The sequence below is a fragment of the Pezoporus occidentalis genome, unplaced genomic scaffold (genome assembly GCF_034315485.1).
Source record: "Pezoporus occidentalis ecotype Australia unplaced genomic scaffold, CSIRO_AGI_Poc_V1 ctg18, whole genome shotgun sequence".
NCBI lineage: Eukaryota > Metazoa > Chordata > Aves > Psittaciformes > Psittacidae > Pezoporus > Pezoporus occidentalis.
The window spans coordinates 11,562,815-11,580,500 of record NW_026913640.1 but is presented as its reverse complement, the minus strand read 5'-3'; the positions used below and the strand labels follow the sequence as shown (position 1 = coordinate 11,580,500).

At 37.4% G+C, this 17,686-nt stretch overlaps 1 long non-coding RNA gene across 2 annotated transcripts; it reads right to left on the bottom strand.

Annotated features, from left to right (window-relative positions):
• Positions 1-13,031: 13,031 nt before the first annotated feature.
• On the bottom strand, positions 13,032-16,820 carry LOC134161802 (uncharacterized). 2 transcript variants are annotated; one of them, XR_009964094.1, is made up of 3 exons: positions 16,619-16,820; positions 15,103-15,225; positions 13,032-13,827 (listed from the first exon to the last, which is right to left on the bottom strand). It is a non-coding gene; the product is annotated as an uncharacterized LOC134161802 (long non-coding RNA). The 2 variants fall into 2 exon arrangements; XR_009964095.1 differs by lacking the exon at positions 16,619-16,820 and having other exon boundaries at positions 15,103-15,395.
• Positions 16,821-17,686: the final 866 nt, after the last annotated feature.

The following is a 17,686-nucleotide window of genomic DNA, read 5'->3' as shown; positions in this document are numbered from 1 at the left end:
ACCTACAGGCTTTCTTCACTGTTGAATAGACCTACCAGTCATAAAAACTCAGCAGAGAAAAAACAACAAAGTTCCCTACCACTTAAGCTGAAGGAATTTCCTCAGTATTAACTTGAAGAAAACTGGTGTTACCATAAGAAATGAGATGTTGTTTTGCTTTCCAGACTGCAAATCTAAACAAACACTTTGCAACATTGACAATTTCTGAAATCCACTACCTTTTGAAAATTACCTTCTGTAATCAGCCAAATTTCATGAAGAAAAATATACTGAAAATAATGGTATAACAAATCATGCGTGAAGAATGGCTCGTTTTTTATTTATATTGGCATTGATGCTATACATGCACCCACGAAAACAAGTCTGAGTAATAACGTAACTCATACTTTTCATCTAGAAATAGGCTAAAGTAATAGATTTTTATGAAAATGCCCAATACTTGTAATAAATGATCCAGTCACATATATGCCTAATGCTGTTAAAACCATGTATGGAAAAGCATTTATTTTTTTCACTTTCCAAATTTTCGTATAAGAGCACATTTTTCTAACATATGCATTGTCTGAAACTGTCATTTATTCCTTAAATATAGTGAAGCTATTGTTGGCTTTCCTGTTCTTCATAGTGAATGTTCTTTTTATTTCTCTTATATTTCAAATCAGTTCTTTTCTATTTTGGTGCACAATCATTAAAACAGGCTAGTAAGTCCAATTGAATGTCTAATATGGAAGGCATTCATATAAAGATAAAAGGATGTTGAATGACAATTAAAAAGAGTTTATGTAATTTTTATTTAACCGTGCCAAACATGATATGAAAATTTTGGATGATAAAAAAAGCTCAGTAAGTATAATAGATGCTGGCAAGACATTTTATTTAATTTATGCACCACAGTGGCTAAAAAAAAAAAAAAATCACAAAATAAAAGTGGATCATTAAAAGTGGGTAAGAATAGTTAAATATAAAAATGAAAACAATTTGCCAATATATCATCATATCCCAGATACAATCCTGCCACAGACATCTCAGTTTCGCTTCATAGCAGCTCAAAATTTCTAGCAAATTTATGGGAAAAAAAACAGTGGAACAGTTTGTGGATGGAGTAAACTTTCTAGACTGGCAAATAATAATGATGACAGATCTCTTTTACAGATCAGTCTGCATCACTTGGCAAGGCGATCTCCATTGGACAAAATTAACAGAAGTAAGTCAAACTCCATATGTCTAAGAATATAAACTCTTAACAGGGGAATATGATGACACTGTTGAGAACTTACTTATACTGATAGATAACCTATGGGTAACTGTCTAGTTAGGAAACAGACATATTTTCAAATCTTTGAAAAATAAGCAGCAGAATATTAAGGAATAAATAGGAAATATCACCACTGCATGTTTAGTAAAAATCCTGGGCTCCATTCTGACATCCACAATGAAAAAAAATTGGAGACATCTCAGGGAAGAGCTTTACTAATTATGTATATCTGGAAAGCATTTTTATAGTAAGGACAATAGCAATAAATATGCACGTAATATGTTCAAAAAGGGATTAAGAGCTGATTTGCCCATGATCTACAAGTAACAACATGGGGAGTGACTTCTGATAACTGTTTATCATGAAAAGCAATATCAAAATCTGACCAAAGCTTTCCAGTATATGGTTTAAGATTTTAGGGTAATTTACCAAATAAAACAAACAAGGATATGCTGAATTTTATCTCTCTAGAAGTCTGTACAGCAAGACGTGATAATTTTCCAATGGATATGCTAAAATTTGAAGAGCTATTGTAGGTTGAATGCAGGAATTGCTGGGTGAGTTTTTATGGCCTATGTTATTTAGGGAGTCATGCTATTAAAGATCATAATGTTCCTTCTAATTTCAAAATCTATTAACCTTATTTGATTGAGTCTTTTACTTCACTGTTATGCTTTCTATAGGAAGAGAAAATGATGGGAAGAAGCAGAATGAACATCTAACCTTGGAAGAGAAAAGCAAAATCATTTGATTCAGAAAGCTTAACAGAATATTTATTTGAAAATAACCCATGAGTATTTTACTGTGGAAGAGCATAAAACCTTGTAACTGACTTTATCTTCTTATTAAAGGCTTTTTACTGATGAGATTGGCAATTAAATTAGTGATTATTTGTGCTAAATTAAAATATGAAATGGCAATGTGCTTTCTACTGGTTCAGGATGTGTTAAGGTAAGCTTACAAATGAACTAGCCCTCAAAATTATACCTGAACAAACCATGTTTTCAGCTAAAAGGAATGGGAAAGAATTGGATATCCTATATATACTTTCCTTTGTCTGTGAAAAATTCTAGCTCTGAGAAAATGTTTGAAGTTAAGCTCCTAAATTGAATATAAAAGTATCGAGCTATAAAAACTGCAAACTTGGTAACAAATTGGATGAATCCTGGCATGGGATATTTTAGATGTGTATTTCAGGATGAAATTAATTGCATCACAGACTAGTTCATTTCTCTCCATTGATACCATTCTCTCCATTGATACCATTGATACTCATCCCTAATATGATGAGATCAGCTCGCAGGTACAGGTAACTAAATTTACATGTCTACATGTACATTACGTGACTAAACTCCCATTACAGCTCATGGAGATATAATTAACACAGTCAGTGGAGTTTAGAGCCATTCAGTTGACTGCAGCTACTTGTCTATTCAAAGGTTAGCTGTATCACTTTCCAGAGAGATAACTGTTGTGGAAGCCCAGACAAATAGCTCATGGACACCAAAACATTCATATGCCTAAAGATGAATTACCACAGAGTTATAGACTACATGTTTTTTATTAGAAAAAAAAAAGAAAAAGTCTTGCACTGCAGAAGTAGTATGTACAACATCTAGTGTTTTGGAAGGCTGACCAGAAATCAAGGAAGTGCACCATGTCGAATCTCCGTTGTAGACAGTTTAAAAGACAGTGCGAGGCCTCACATCTTCCCCAGCCCATTTATTCAGTGCAACAGGATAGAGTGACCTGCTGATCCCTAAAAGCCCTGCATTTAGCCTGTAGGATGTCTATTGTGCAAGTACAATGATAAATACAAATAAGCCACCTCACCTGTTCCTCTTCACAGGGTGCAATACATGAGGCTAAGGCTTATAGAACATAAGCTGGCATGAAAACACAAATCACAAAAAAGTGCCCAAACCTGTCACAGTACATGAGAAGCTCAGGAAAGGCTGCTGAATTGTAGGCAAGCTGGAGCTCCATAAGTTGTGCCAGGTATAGCATCATCAGCTGATGCAGCACTCCCCGCCTGAGGAAGCCTGAAGGCATTATTGAGCTTCAGTGTGCATATACCCTCCTTTTGGCTCTCAGGGCAGTATCATGGAAATGCATTTAGTTTAATTTGCTCATGAGTCTCTGTACAGAAATGTCGTGGTTTAAACCCAGTCAGGTAACTCGTTCGCTCACTTCCCCCCCTTTCTTGCCCTCCCCCTGCTCTCGGAGGGACGGAGAGGAGAATCGAAAAGAATGCAACTCCCACGGGTTGAGATAAGAACAGTTTAGTAACTAAGGTATAACACAAATCACTACTGCTACCACCAGTGATAATAATGATAAAGGAAATAACAAGGGAAGAGAATACAACACCTCAGCACCAGCCGACCGATAACTTGCACCCCCTCAGCCCGACCAAGCACCGACCGATACCTCCTCCAACCCTGCAGTGTCCCAGCCCTTCCGGCTGACTCCCAGTTACATCCTGGGCATGACGTGCTGTGTATGGAATACCTCTTTGGTCAGTTTGGGTCAGGTGTCCTGTCTCTGCTTCCTCCTGGCTCCCCTCCTCCCTGGGAGAGCATGAGGCTCACAAAGTCCTTGGCCAAACCAAAACATTCTTGTTATCAGCTCTGTTCCCGAGCTGAAAGTCAAAACACTGCACTGCACCAGCTACCAAGAAGGAGAAACATGACTGCTACTGCTGAACCCAGGACAAGAAATAAATGTATATAAAACATACGCCAAGCTGAGTTCTCAGATGTACATTTCTAGGGAATTTTCATCCCTTGAAAAAATCCTGCCTACTCCTTTTTCAAAAATGGGACTCATAAACCATATGTACTTTGCTCAGAGCAAACAAGACTCTTCAGTTTGTCTGAACACAGGAAAACTCTTTTGCTTCTTCCTGACAGTTTGATGCATGGGGAAATTATGCAGACTGACACAAAGCTAGGCTTAAAACCAGGAGCAGGAGGAGCAGACAAAGAGGACTAGCAAATTGGGATTAAGAGGGTTGAGGTTTATGCATCTGTATTTTTACATAGAAGAGAAAGAAGCAACTAGAGATACTCAAACACAGGTGAAAAAAAAGAAAAAAGAGAAAGATATAGGAGGCAGTTATAAGATGTGCAAAGAATAAGTAACGTGAAACCAATGTAGAAGGAATATAGAATGAAGGGAAGGGATTCAAGAAAGGAGATAAATAAAGCAGCAGGAGAGCGAAGTAATGTTGACAGCTGTGCTTCTCTGGATCTGCGCAGTTTCCAATCATTGATTTTTCAGTTGACAGTTGAGCAAGTCAGGGCATCTCTGGAAATTAGGTTTGTTACAAAACCAATCACTGAGTCCCATATTATTGTTTGCACACTTTTCTTTTCCCAAGTACTGTATTTTGATGTCAGGTAAGAGAATAAGATCTTTCTTCTTTGATTCTTGACTTCAGCATTTCACCTAAGACTTCTGACTGGCTTTTTAGTTGCATATAATGTACCATACTTTAAATAAAAAATTAAAAATAATATACTTTTTTTTTTTTCTTTTATTGACCAGTCTGCAACTGTAACTGAGAAACTTGAAACAGCTGTTGAATCTTTGGGATAATTGTGGCATCTGAGAAGCTGGATAATCACTGAAACAATTTTCTCACTATTTAAGCAAATCTATGTGTATTCAACAGTGTGGTCCTGTATGGGGTAAATACAGCAGACATGCAGATGGGGAAAGAGATGAGGAAAGATTGTCTAGCCATACCATTATTAAGTGAATGTGAAGTTAAGCAAGGAGTAGGATGAATGAGTTGTGCTCAAAATATCAGATTCAGACTAAGTTCTTTGGTTCTGTTTTATTGCCTTTCTGAAATATTAAAAGATATTCATTTCAATATGTTGCAGAAATGCCCAAACAAATGGATCAGAAACTATTGCTTTCATGAATGGAAGTGATAAATGTGTGTTTTCAATTGGTATATGGTGGATTTTCTGCTCAGTGGGATTAAATGGTGTAAATTTTGGATTTTCTGCTCAGTGGTGTAAATCCTTGTCCAAAAGATGCGAACAGGCAATTTGTCACTGACTTTAAGGTACCAAACATTTATCATGGCACTTTGTTTACACTGGTTTTGTCCCCATCCCTCCATCCACTGTACTTGAGCAGAGAGATAGTATATCATACATTCAGGCCTGGAAAGCTCTACAAATGTGATGATAGCTGCATTATTATAAATAGCATTCACTCACTAAATAATATATGGGGTATTTTACCAATGTGAGTTTCTTGAGTATGTAAGCAATGTTTTTGTAATCTCTTTTAAGTATCTGAGAGATTAGATAAAATGGTTTTAATAATTCTGAAAGGCAAAGTTCATCCATGACTAAGATGAGTGCATCATTTCCCTTGCTTCCCCCATGCCCTTCTTCCTGCACAGTGTAGTTATGAGTACACTGAGGTTGTCCTTTAACAGAGACCAATTGTCAGGTTACGTTCAATCAAGATAAAACAGTTTCCTTCAAAATATCTTTATTAGGATAATCTCTGTTATTTTACGTTGATTTGTTTAAACAACAAAGGTGAATTTATTTGCTGCTTTTCCCATCTTACTGAACCTATATGTCCTGGACCTCACCACTGAGGCAGGAAGCAAAACTGTGAATATATAGATGACAGACTTTAAATTCCTCAAAAGTCAGTGCTTTTTTTCTTTGACTGATCTGCTGTCAAGTATCTCTAGGATGCCCTGTGACAACCATACCTGCAGTAGGTGGGACAGGATGAGGCAGGTGAGCAATGGCGATGAATATGCTTAGGCCAGACTCTGCAAAGCTGCTCTCAGGCTGCGTTGTGCAAACTCTTCCAGATGCTCTCTCTGTTCCATGTTACAGCTGCCCAGTTCTTTTTTTTTACCTCTTGTTTCTGTGTCTGAATTAAACTCAGACACTCTCAGACAGAGAAAGACATGTCTACTCAAGAACCCTTGCGTATACTTGTTTAATATGTAGAAATTTAGGGACTGAAAAATTTCAGTGTTTATTGCAAGTTAGAATTGGAGTACGGTTTATCAACCACACTGCAATACCTTTCTCAGCTACAGATCCTCCTTGCAAAATCTGAACAATATTTCAGAATAGATGAATTGCTATTTTATGACAAAATTATGTTGGAGAATGTTTTGATTTGTTGTATCCATTGCTGTAGTGCAGTTGTGGATGAAAGTTAGAGGAGGTAAAAACATTCAGTCATGGAGGATATGAACAGAAGCAAAAATAGACTCAGCTGGAGTTTAAGCATCTGTTATAGTTTAAGGCTTGTGAAAAATAAAAATAAAAAAATAAAAAAAAACCTCACCAAATCAGCAAAGCTTGTCCATCGGTTTATCAGTTGCATCCCCGATATGTTTTTTCTCTCATCTCCAATGAGATAATTTATATAAAGTGAAAGTTTTCAATTGCTGCCTCAAGCCTTTATATGAAATACTAACATGGTTTCCCTTTGGTTATTCCTAATTATGTGGACTATGATTACACATTAAAAATATCCTGAACAATATGCACCCCCTGCTGCCTATATATCATGGTGCTGATTATTAGGATAAGCTATCATTTCATGTCAGACAAAAACATTTCCTGACTAATACACTTTCTGTTTCATATCTCACCCCAGAACAATTGGCAGGATCAATAATGGGCACAGCTGTTTCCATGAGGAGTGTAAAATCCTGGTTGGCCAATACTGGCATTGTATGGGAAGTTTCTTATTTCGTGAAGTACTGCACAAAACAGAAGAATTCTCTCAGGAAGCATCAAACCATTATGCTAGAAAAAGATTTGTTGTTATAACTTGAGTTAACTGGATTCTGGTTTTGTTTGTATTGCTGGTGCAAGTGATATTTTCCAACTTCTCTCAAGTGGGGTATTCCTGAGAAATTTTATGCCGGTATCTTGAAGAACCGTGGAACAAAGTATAAAAAGTATAGATTAACCTGCTTAATAACCTCCCCCCCCCCAAATGTTCAATGTTTCTCATACAAAATACAGATTATTACTGTGCCTTCATTTTGCATATGTATTTTAATTGACTATCACAAAAGTTGAGTCTTCAAAAGTGATGGGAAAGGGAAATACGTTTATGGATGGCTGTATAAATGCACTGGTATTTACTGTATCTGTCAGTTTTACAGAGAGACACAGTGGAAGTAAGAAACAAATATACAGTAATACTCACAGGCCCATACTAAGAGTAGGTCATGATAACAGACTGCTTATATGACTGATACTAGAACTTGCTAGGTGTAAGGAAGAGGTGCTAAAAAAGATTTCTTGGTCAAGCACCTCTGGGTATGATGCTATAAAGTCATTTTTAGTTACAACTGAGGGCAGTTAGATGACAACATTCAACGTGGTGCAAGGTAAAACTGCTGGACTTCACAGATGACACTCCAACCCTTACCTTGTTATTTAGAACTAAGATTCATTTGGAAAGTAGAAATGGAACTTCAATCTCAGATGCCTTTTCTTCAGTTAAAATCTGGGTTTACTTGTAGAATATACTTTTATACAAGGTAGATTTACAGATAACTCACACTGCTCTATTTTAATCCTTAGCGAAGACTGCATCTAAGTGCACTTCAATCATTCCCGGACATGTTTTTCAGATGGTGTGGCAGACTGCCTCTGGTTTGCCCTCCTGTACCACCGCATCCACCTCCTCCATGATCATTTTGGGATGATTCATTCTTCATTCTTGCACTGATGAATCACTGTGCCCACAATCCACATGTGCATGTTGGAATTAAAGTTTAGAAATTGGGGGAACAATCTGACAATGTTCAGAAGACATAGTATTACATAAATACACTCTTGTAATATTTTCAGCTGCTTTAACTCAGAGAAACAACAATGAACGAAACATGTTACTGAGTTTGGCATATGAGCAGGAAGGCTTTACCAGGACATTGTTCATATCCTACCTATGAAATGCCCCATATGTATTATTCCAAGGCTACGTGATATTTTTCTGTTTAAAATACAAGGATTTTTTAGTGAAAATGATTTATACATGAATTTATTATTTTTTGTGCACTGATTGTATGTGTTTCTTGTTACTAGTCAAATTCTGTTGTACAAAGTAATGAAAATTCTAGCACAAGGCATATGAAATAGAGGAGGCAGACTGCCACTGTTAGTATAAATGACAACTGTGATCCATCACACTGCCAGGAACCAAGTCAAACCAAATTTATTCAAACGGATGTCACACTAATAGAACAAGTAGAATGCTAAATTATGTTTTCAAAGCCTCCATGTGCAGGACCTAGCGAACACGTTCAAAAGAGTAGAGAACAAAAGCTAAGTGGTGAGCTCTCTGCAAGTGGCTTTGTCACACAATAAGTTATCACACCTTAGAAAATTACTATTCATGCATTCTGTAGTGACTCTTTGAGACCATTTTGATATCATCTAATTGTGGTCTGCAGAAATCCATCTCCAGGCATCAACAGCAAGAAAACCTTTGTCTCCACTAGTGAGAAGAGTTTAACTGCTGATCAGTGTGGAAAAGTTCTCTAGCTGACAAAAGTTTGAAAGATGTTAAACTTAGGCTAATCATGTAAGTCACTTCCATACAAGAGCAGAATAAAGTATGAAATTCATTCCTTCATCAACAGCTTCAATCAGGCATAGAAAACAGCTTATACTTAGCAAACTACATGTACTGTAGTATTGGAAGGTGGAGATGAAGTTATGTGAATTTTTCATGTTTCGACTGAATCAGAAGCTATGGCTGTGGAAGCAAGCTTTGTAAGTACCTGCATACAATTAGGATGAGGGGCAGATTCTAAGCTGTTTTCAATGTTCAAAATTAAAACCTGGTACTAGATGACGCTTTTAGCTATGTAATGAGAACTCCATAAAGAGATGATACAGGGCAGTAAGAATGCATTTAAAACAATTAAAAGAAATTGTCCCACATAAAGTAATACATATATTTTTCATTATATTAAGCACTTGGTCATATGGTATATAGCTCAGAGAGATGGCAAATTAATTGGTAACAAAAATAAATTTATTATAGGAAGAGTTAAAGTCATAGGTCAGTTGAACTCATTAGGTCATTCATTCATTGAATCATTACATCATTCCTATGTAGAAAGTCAGAAACTCTAATGACTCTAACAGGAACCAGTGTCTGAACTCCACAGGTGAAAGCATGAAACAATTATCGCCATGCTAATGATAAGAAGCTTTTGTTTACTGCAGGATCAAAGGATAGGTTAGACTGGGAGGAACGTTAGGAAGTCTCTGGTCCAACCTCCTGCATGCAGAAGAGTCAACTCTGAGGTCAGACAAGGCTGCTCAGGGCTTCATCTTGAAAGTGTCCAAGGACAGAGACTGCACAACCTCCCTGGGCAACTGGTGCACTACCTGACTGTCCTTATGGGAAACCAGCTTCTTCTTATATCCAGTGTGACCTTAGAATCATAGAATCATAGAATCATTAGGGTTGGAAAGGACCTTAAGATCATCTAGTTCCAGCCCCCCTGCCGTTGGCAGGGACACCTTATGCTAAATCATATCACCCAAGGCCTTGTCCAACCTGGCCTTGAACACTTCCAGGGATGGAGCATTCACAACCTCCCTGGGCAACCTATTCTAGTGCCTCACCACCCTAACAGGAAAGAACTTCTGTCTTATATCCAATCTAAACTTCCCCTGTTTAAGTTTTAACCTGTTACCCCTTGTCCTATCACTACAGTCCCTAATGAAGAGTCCCTCCCCAGCACCCCTATAGCCCCCCTTCAGATACTGGAAGGCTGCTATGAGGTCTCCACGCAGCCTTCTCTTCTCCAGGCTGAACAGCTCCAACTTCCTCAGCCTGCTCTTAGGTATCCCCAAAGTTATCTCTGCTCCACACTGAGCAAACCTATCTCCACAAGCATCTCCTCACAGAGCAAGTGCTCTGTGTGCACCACTGATAATGACCCTCTCAACTTGCCAGTTCAGCCAGTTCTTAGTCTCCCTTGTTGTTCATTGATCTAGTTGATAATTTATCAGTTTGTCTATGAGTATGGTATTGTGTCATGCTGTATTGTGTCAAGGTGTTGACAACAGGAGGTCAACCAGCCGTTCATAAAGCTGTCCTGACTGGGCCTGATCCCCCTCTTTTCCCACAGGTGCTGTGTGGTTGCATTCAGCGTAATGTGCTTCATGATCCTCTTTGGCACTGAGGTCAGGCTGACAGGCCTGTAGTTTCCATGGTCCTTCTTCCTGCCTTTTTTATTCAAACTTTTCCTAATAATACAACTCTTCTGATTGGTTTTGCTGTTCCCTGTGAGCATCACCTTCAGGTAAGCCTTGGTGAGTTTCCTGACAGCATCCCTCCATATCTGGGCAATGTTTCTAAATTTCTCCTCTGTAGCCTGTCCCTGTTTCTCCCTTCTTTATGCTGCTCCATAGACACTGCTTAGACATGCCAGTTTCCTGATATGTCTACCTGTTTTCCAGAATACTAGGATGGATCGTTCTTGCCCTCAGTGATATGCTTTAGTGGTGGTCTTGGCGGTCTTGGGGTAATGGTTGGACTAGATGATCTTAAAGCTCTTTTCCAACCCAGCTGTTTCTATGATTCTATGGTATTTTTCATGTACTATATAAAGTTCAGAACTAGACCGATTATAATTATCAACAAGGACTTTTCTTTAAAAATTATCATGTCCCGGACAAATTATATTACAGCGAGTTGGATTTAGCTTATGTGAATTTACATTTTAAACTTATTTGGCAATAAATATTGAACATTTTCTTTCTTTATTTTTTTTTTTATTTGGCAAAGACTTTTAGAAACAATCAAAAAGAAAAAAAAAGACATGCGCATATTGCTGTGAGAGACTGATCTGAAATCAGACTCCACTGTCCATTGTCTCAAAGATTGGTAGGAGAAGCTGAGATGGGACTCCACCCTCCACTGCCTGAGGGATGAATGGGAAAGAGATAAGACTCTTCTGTCCATTACCTCAAGGACTGGTGTGAGGAATTGCTGTCCATTACCCCAAGAATTGCTGCAGACCTGTGTATGCAGGCACATGCAGTTAGAAGAGGTGGCTGCAAGACCAGGGAAACAGGTCCACCAAGAACAGGCTACATGTCATGAAGAACATGGGTACTCCCCCCAGACCATTATAAAAGGGGGAGTAAGACATCATCAAAATGGGTACCTTCAAGGGGACTCCATGAGGACAGCGACCTCCGATGGACTCTTGGGGGACACTCTGCTCCAATATCAACTACGAACCCTGAAGAGCTCCCACCACTGATGACGATAATTATGGATCACTGGGACACCACTAGATCCACGGTGATGACTATCTCTCTCTGCACCCCGAATCCTTGCTTCATTTTCTACCTTTTTTTCCAATCTGTCCTATCACTATCCTCTTTATTAGAATAATTCTCTTGTTTATAATAACTGTTTTTTTGTAATTTGTAATAAACAGTCCAATTGCAGTACTTGACCTCATATGTCTCTTAATTTCATTCATGGATGAAACAGGGTGCGGCACTGGGATTTTGTCCAATCAGCCCTGACAATTGGTGGAATTACTTTATATGCAGATATCTTTCAGCCTATAGACTATTTGTATACTGAGTTTTCCAGAGGTGTTGAAACATGTTTTAATTATGAACTAGCTAAAAGCAAGGTGGTTTTAGTATAATTTATGTAGAAATATTTAGTTTGGCAACTGTTTTAAGTACATAGCCAGTACGGAGTGTCTATCACTTTCCAGCTTTCGTTGCTCAGTTGTGACATTCCCTTTGAACTGTGCTCCCGTTGTAAATAATTTCCAGTGGATTTCTAGAAGAATTTGCAGGAACACTTTTAAAAATTCCAAAACTTATTTTAGCAACGAAAATGTATATTAAATTAAAAAGTAACAAACCATACGTATTTCTACTATATTAAATTAAAACCTGGAGCCACATCACGGCTTTTTGTCTGACATTCCTTCCTAGCCATAGACAACAACCCACTTCAGACGAATTAAGAGAAGAGCAGGTTTTAATCATCTTTGATTCTAATTTTTAGAAGTGAAGGATAGCATTGGAAAGATTAAATAAGTTTTACAAAATTAAAACACTGCCTCCCAGGGTTTTCCTGTTATTATGTTAGAGAAATTAAAACTTTTATTCAATTCTCCCTTTGATTCTCCCTTATTTGCAGTTAAACAGTCTGAATTTTTGGCTTGCACTAGTTGGTTTTACAGAACTCTAGAGATAATCACAATATTTTTGTATGGCTTTGCTGATGTAAAGTGGCTTCAGTGTTTCAGTGGCAATAACATCTCCAGCAGCCTGGGCTCAGCAGCTGGCACTTCCTACGTCTTTAATGGGGGCCCACCAAGCAGCATGCACCTAAAGCCCTCTGTGACATTGTCACACACAGCATTCTCAGCTCGTCATACATGAAGTGGATACCTAGAGATATATTTGCACTGGGCACTTGGGGATTTCTACTGGATTGCTTGGAAAGTCAGTGGATGCTCACATCAATGCTTGCTCTTTAGGTTTTGCCTATGTGTTGGATTTCAGTTGCTTATTCATGCACTTACCTCAGATATGTACTGTCACCAATTTTTTTTCATCATGAAGACTCTCTGAGATGCACTGTTCTTTCCTAGCACAAGTAATTTTATCCATGTGTTTTCATAATGAAAATTTCCAGTGAAGTTGTAATGTTCTTTTAGAGCATGTGGGAATGTGATAAAATATTCAGCAGATTCATCCACGTCTCGGAATTTGTATAGAACTTGTATCTCAGAAATGAAACCTCAAGAAAGGGTAAAATGTTTCTGAAATTTAGTGATCTGACATGATTTTATTCTTCCATTGAGAATAATATTTCATGAGCTTGTGACTCTGGTGCTTAAATTTGTTCTCCCCCTTGATCCAAATTTAGAAGTAAATATTTTAAGGAATTAAATCTCTTAGGAAGGAGGCTCAAGTGTGTTCTTATGAATGCTGTTAAGGATGCCATTGCAGTCCTGGAACAATCTCCAGGTAATCTTTTACTGCTAAAATCAATCTACCAAGTAACCTTTCACTATGGAAAGCAAGACTGTTGAAAGTGGGCAACCCCTTCAACCTCACATTAAATCAGAAACCTCCGTTTGAGTATCTTCTGGCTGGATCTTGATAAATTTGGTTGCCATACATTGGCTATAGAGTAATGAGAAACAGGTGCTTGGTAAGATGTTGCGCACAATTTTCATGGGCAGATATTGTCTTAGCAAAGTAACTTCTACTTTCTTCTCTTGGAGCAGAAAATACAGACTATCTCATGGTGACAACCTAGTCTATTGAGTGAAGCAATACATTAGGAACTAAATGGCTTGGATTTCTTTTTTGGATCAGCCACTGATCTGGTGGGTAATGGAAAATCAGTTTTCTCCAGTCTCTTTCTTTTCTTCTTGTTTTGTTGTTTTTTTTTTTTTACCCTCTTCTGTATTGCTTCTGGTCTAAAAGAGCCTTGAAGAGGATTTAGGCTGTGTTGTTTTGATACCTTTGTTTCTTCTACTATTTTTGCCCCTTGGAAAAAATGGGCAAATTTAAAACAGAGACAAGATTGGTCCTCATTGATTCTGTGAAATACTAATGATAGATTTCATGGTAAGCAGCTATTTTCCAACTTTAATAGTTATTTTAATCATAGAATAATTTTATTTGGGATAATATTAACTTCAGAGCTGCAGTTCACGCAAATACTTTTAAAAGAAAGAGAAATAAATAGCAAAGAAAAGCACTCCTCACCACCTTTGCAGCTCTCTCTAATTAGAAAATTTATCATAGAATTATAAAAATACTGACAACTCCTTTTGCTTTATATGTTGATATTTTTTAAAATATATTCAAAAAATTTCCCTTAGAATAGCATGTTCCCATAGCCAACCAAATATTCACTGAAATATTCTACCATATTAGCCATCCTATGCCATCCCATGCAAAAGAAATTATTTGCTAGAACAGCACAAGAAGTCTGCTTTGATTTCAAATAAACAGTAGAAGAGAAAATTATATTCCTGAAATGTCTGGTTAATGGCTTACAAAAAATAACCATCTGTACCATTGTCTTCAGCAACAATTCTACATTAAAAAAAAACAAAACAAAAGGGGTTTTGCTGCATTTTTCATTTCTTCCTAACTAGAGATATAGGACAAGCTGCCTAGTCCTCTGGAAATTGATGGTGATACATGAATTATAAGTGACAGACAGGTTCCTCAGTTTGCAAGGTCAAAGCAAAGTTGTCAAGCAAAATGCAAGAAGGTAATAATCACTGTGTAGATGTCCTGTGTCAGCGTGTACTTGCAACTCAACCTTACTATTGATAATAAAAGAATATAGGAACTAATGAAACAGAATTTTGTATGCAATTCCTAGTTGTTTCACCAGAATTCCTTACACAATTTCTCTGCAGACAAGGAATATGGTTCCTGCATGGTAGGGACTATAGTACTTTCATTTGAAATGTAAATAAATTTAAATACTCGATGATGGGGAAGATCATAGAGAAAATTTACCGGCTCTGTGAGTCTTACGAATCATATGATATCTTAGGAGGGACAGATGGCCTTTTAAGCTGCCTTTTAGCTTAATTTCTTACAATTTAATTTTGATGCACCATTTTTAGATACCTGGCTCTGGTAGACCTTGAACATAATTAGACCTTCAAAGCTTCAGTATAAGTTAAAACCTGGTCCTTTTAATCCATTAACAAGTGGTGACAGGTATTCTAGGGGCAAAGAAATTTAGGCATAAACAGGAATTCCAGGTCATTCACATCTCTCTAAAAAAATTACACACACTGGCATATAACACACAGCTCCTCAGACACATGCATCTTCCTCTGTTCTGTCAAAATGAAGATCAGAGATTCAAAACCAGGCACGCTTTGCTGTACGACTTCAGTGCAAATGAATACCCAGCTTCTAGAAACAAGAGGATGGCAATATATAGCCTTTAAAATTTCAAACCTAAATGCAGCTGCACAGCTGTGTCTGCTAAATGTTAGCACCCATGTATATCTTCATGGATACATTTGTAATCCTTGTTGAAGCCTTTTTCTTTTTTTCTTTTTTTCTTTTTTTTCTCTCTTTTTCTTTTTCTTTTTTTCCTTTTCTTTTTCCTTTTCTCATTTTTTTCTTTTTCTTTTTTCTTCTTCTTTTTTCTTTTTCTTTTTTCCTTTTTTCTTTTTCTTTTTCTTTTTTTTTTTCCTTTTCTTTTTCCTTTTTCTTTTTCATTTTTTCTTTTTTCTTTTTTCTTTTTTCTTATTCTATTTTCTTTTTTTTTATTCTTTTTTTTTTTTTAGAGGAATTTCTAGGTACATGACCTTTTTCTTCAATCTTTCATGTGCTGTAGACTTAGTATAGCTGTATGATACCTATAAAAAACACTGAATTCCTTGAAAAAAAAAAAATAGGAAGCAGATGAATTTGAAAATAGCTTCTTCAAGCACGTTGAAGCAGATCAGAGGAATGAAATATTTGCCATGCCAGCAATGAAAGGAAACCCATAGCCTTTGTGAACAGAAATGGTAATGGAAATTCACAAAGGAGACTTATGCACAGGCAAATTCCATTCACCAGCTTTTTTTCACTGCGAGGTTGATATCAGGCTGCACATACAAGAAAATAAAAGCCAGCAACATATGCCAAACCCTGCATCCCTGACTGCCAGAAGCACTGATGTCAACAGCTCTTCCTCAGAGGCCTCTGAGCCTGTGGCAACTGACTTGCTCTTCTGGAACAAGAACATCATAACAAAGTTCCTACCCACCCCTTCTGCAATGTTGAAACTGAGAGGAACAGCTGGCTGCATAATTATTCTCCCAAGGTCCATGAACAGGGCTCAGTTATCTACTGCAGTCTTTGCTTATTTAAAAAAAAATAAAAAATAAATTAACAAAAACAAAAACAAAGCACGTCACTGATTTTTTTTTTTGTTTGTTTTTTTTTTTTTTGTCAGACTAAGGGAGCAAATGTCCTAAACAAACCTGGGAGAGCCCCAAAGTACAACTGGAAAATCAGTAAATCTTTCAGCATGTGGATTTCTCCAGCAGAACTTTCAGTGTGAAGAAGTGTCATACTGTGATATTTTTGGCTGGGAAAAAGCTTCAGCCTCAGGAAACCAAACAAAGAAATAAAATCCATCCCCCAGTACAAATGAGGCTGACTGAATTTAATATGTTTAAAGGGAGAACAAAGAAGGAATTCTGTTTGATCCCAAGCTACCTGTGAACTAAAATTTCATTTGAAGGTCATTTCAGTGAAATAAGGGTAACAAAAATATTCTGCTACCTGCTGCCTCTTTTTTGTCACTTACCTTTCTTTCCCATTCCCCAGGTCTTCCATCATTTCCTACTTTTGGCACTCCTATTAGTTACTGCCACCTTCTGTTCATTTGTTTGTCATAGACCTGCAGCCAACCCTCTTGCACAGCAGCGGTGACTATTGAGGATATATATATATATTGCATATTGAGGTTATATGTTTTGCATTTGTCATACCTAATAGAGGGTGCTGAGGGTTACATTATGGTCTTGCTAAAGACCATAAACTATAAATAAATAATCATATTTCCAAGATGCTTTGATTTTGGAATTGCAGAATAGCTGAGAATACATCACAGAATTATTCAGTAATAGTGGTGGTACCTCTGAAAACCTACAGTGCAGCAGTTAGGCAACTTCTCTGGGAGACAGTGTTGCCAGGAGTAATTCCTGCTCTGCCTGATTCAGATAAAGGCTTCAAAAAAATTCTAATACCTCAATAAGTTCAGCTTATTCAGAGAAAAACTTGAACTACTTAGCATAGTGCCCCATGCAGCAGTTGGGGTTTTGTTGTTTTTTTTTCCTAGGGAAATTAATTTCTCTTATTCTGCTTTACAAAAACACTAATTTGAGTTCATCTTGAGCATGTCTAATCAGCAGAGGGCTAATACAGGCTGACACCGCTCCATGAAAAAAAGGATTTTTTGAAACTTAGCCTCATCTTTTTGATTCTGTAATGAGCCCTTTGTGTTTTTTTCAACTAGGATAGCTTGTGGAAATATGCATTTTCATCCCTTGTCTGTCATGAGGGAGCACAGCAGCTCTGCATCAAAGTGTAAGATCTCCTGTGATCACTGAGGGGTCTTGACACAGGGCCTGGCACTTGGGGAAGGCCAATGGTTAGACACGATGACTGTGCAGGTCAAGGCCTGCACAGCAATACAAGAACTGGACTTGAGTGCTCTTAGTACTTTCTTGTGTCCCTTTCCTCTTGATCTATCTGAAAACAGAGATTGGCCCATAAGTGTTAACAAATAAGAGTCTGTGGTCCACCACAAAGCTCCTAAACATGTCACTTCAAATGCAGCTATCCAAGGAGAAATCTTTCTGTGTAATGGCTC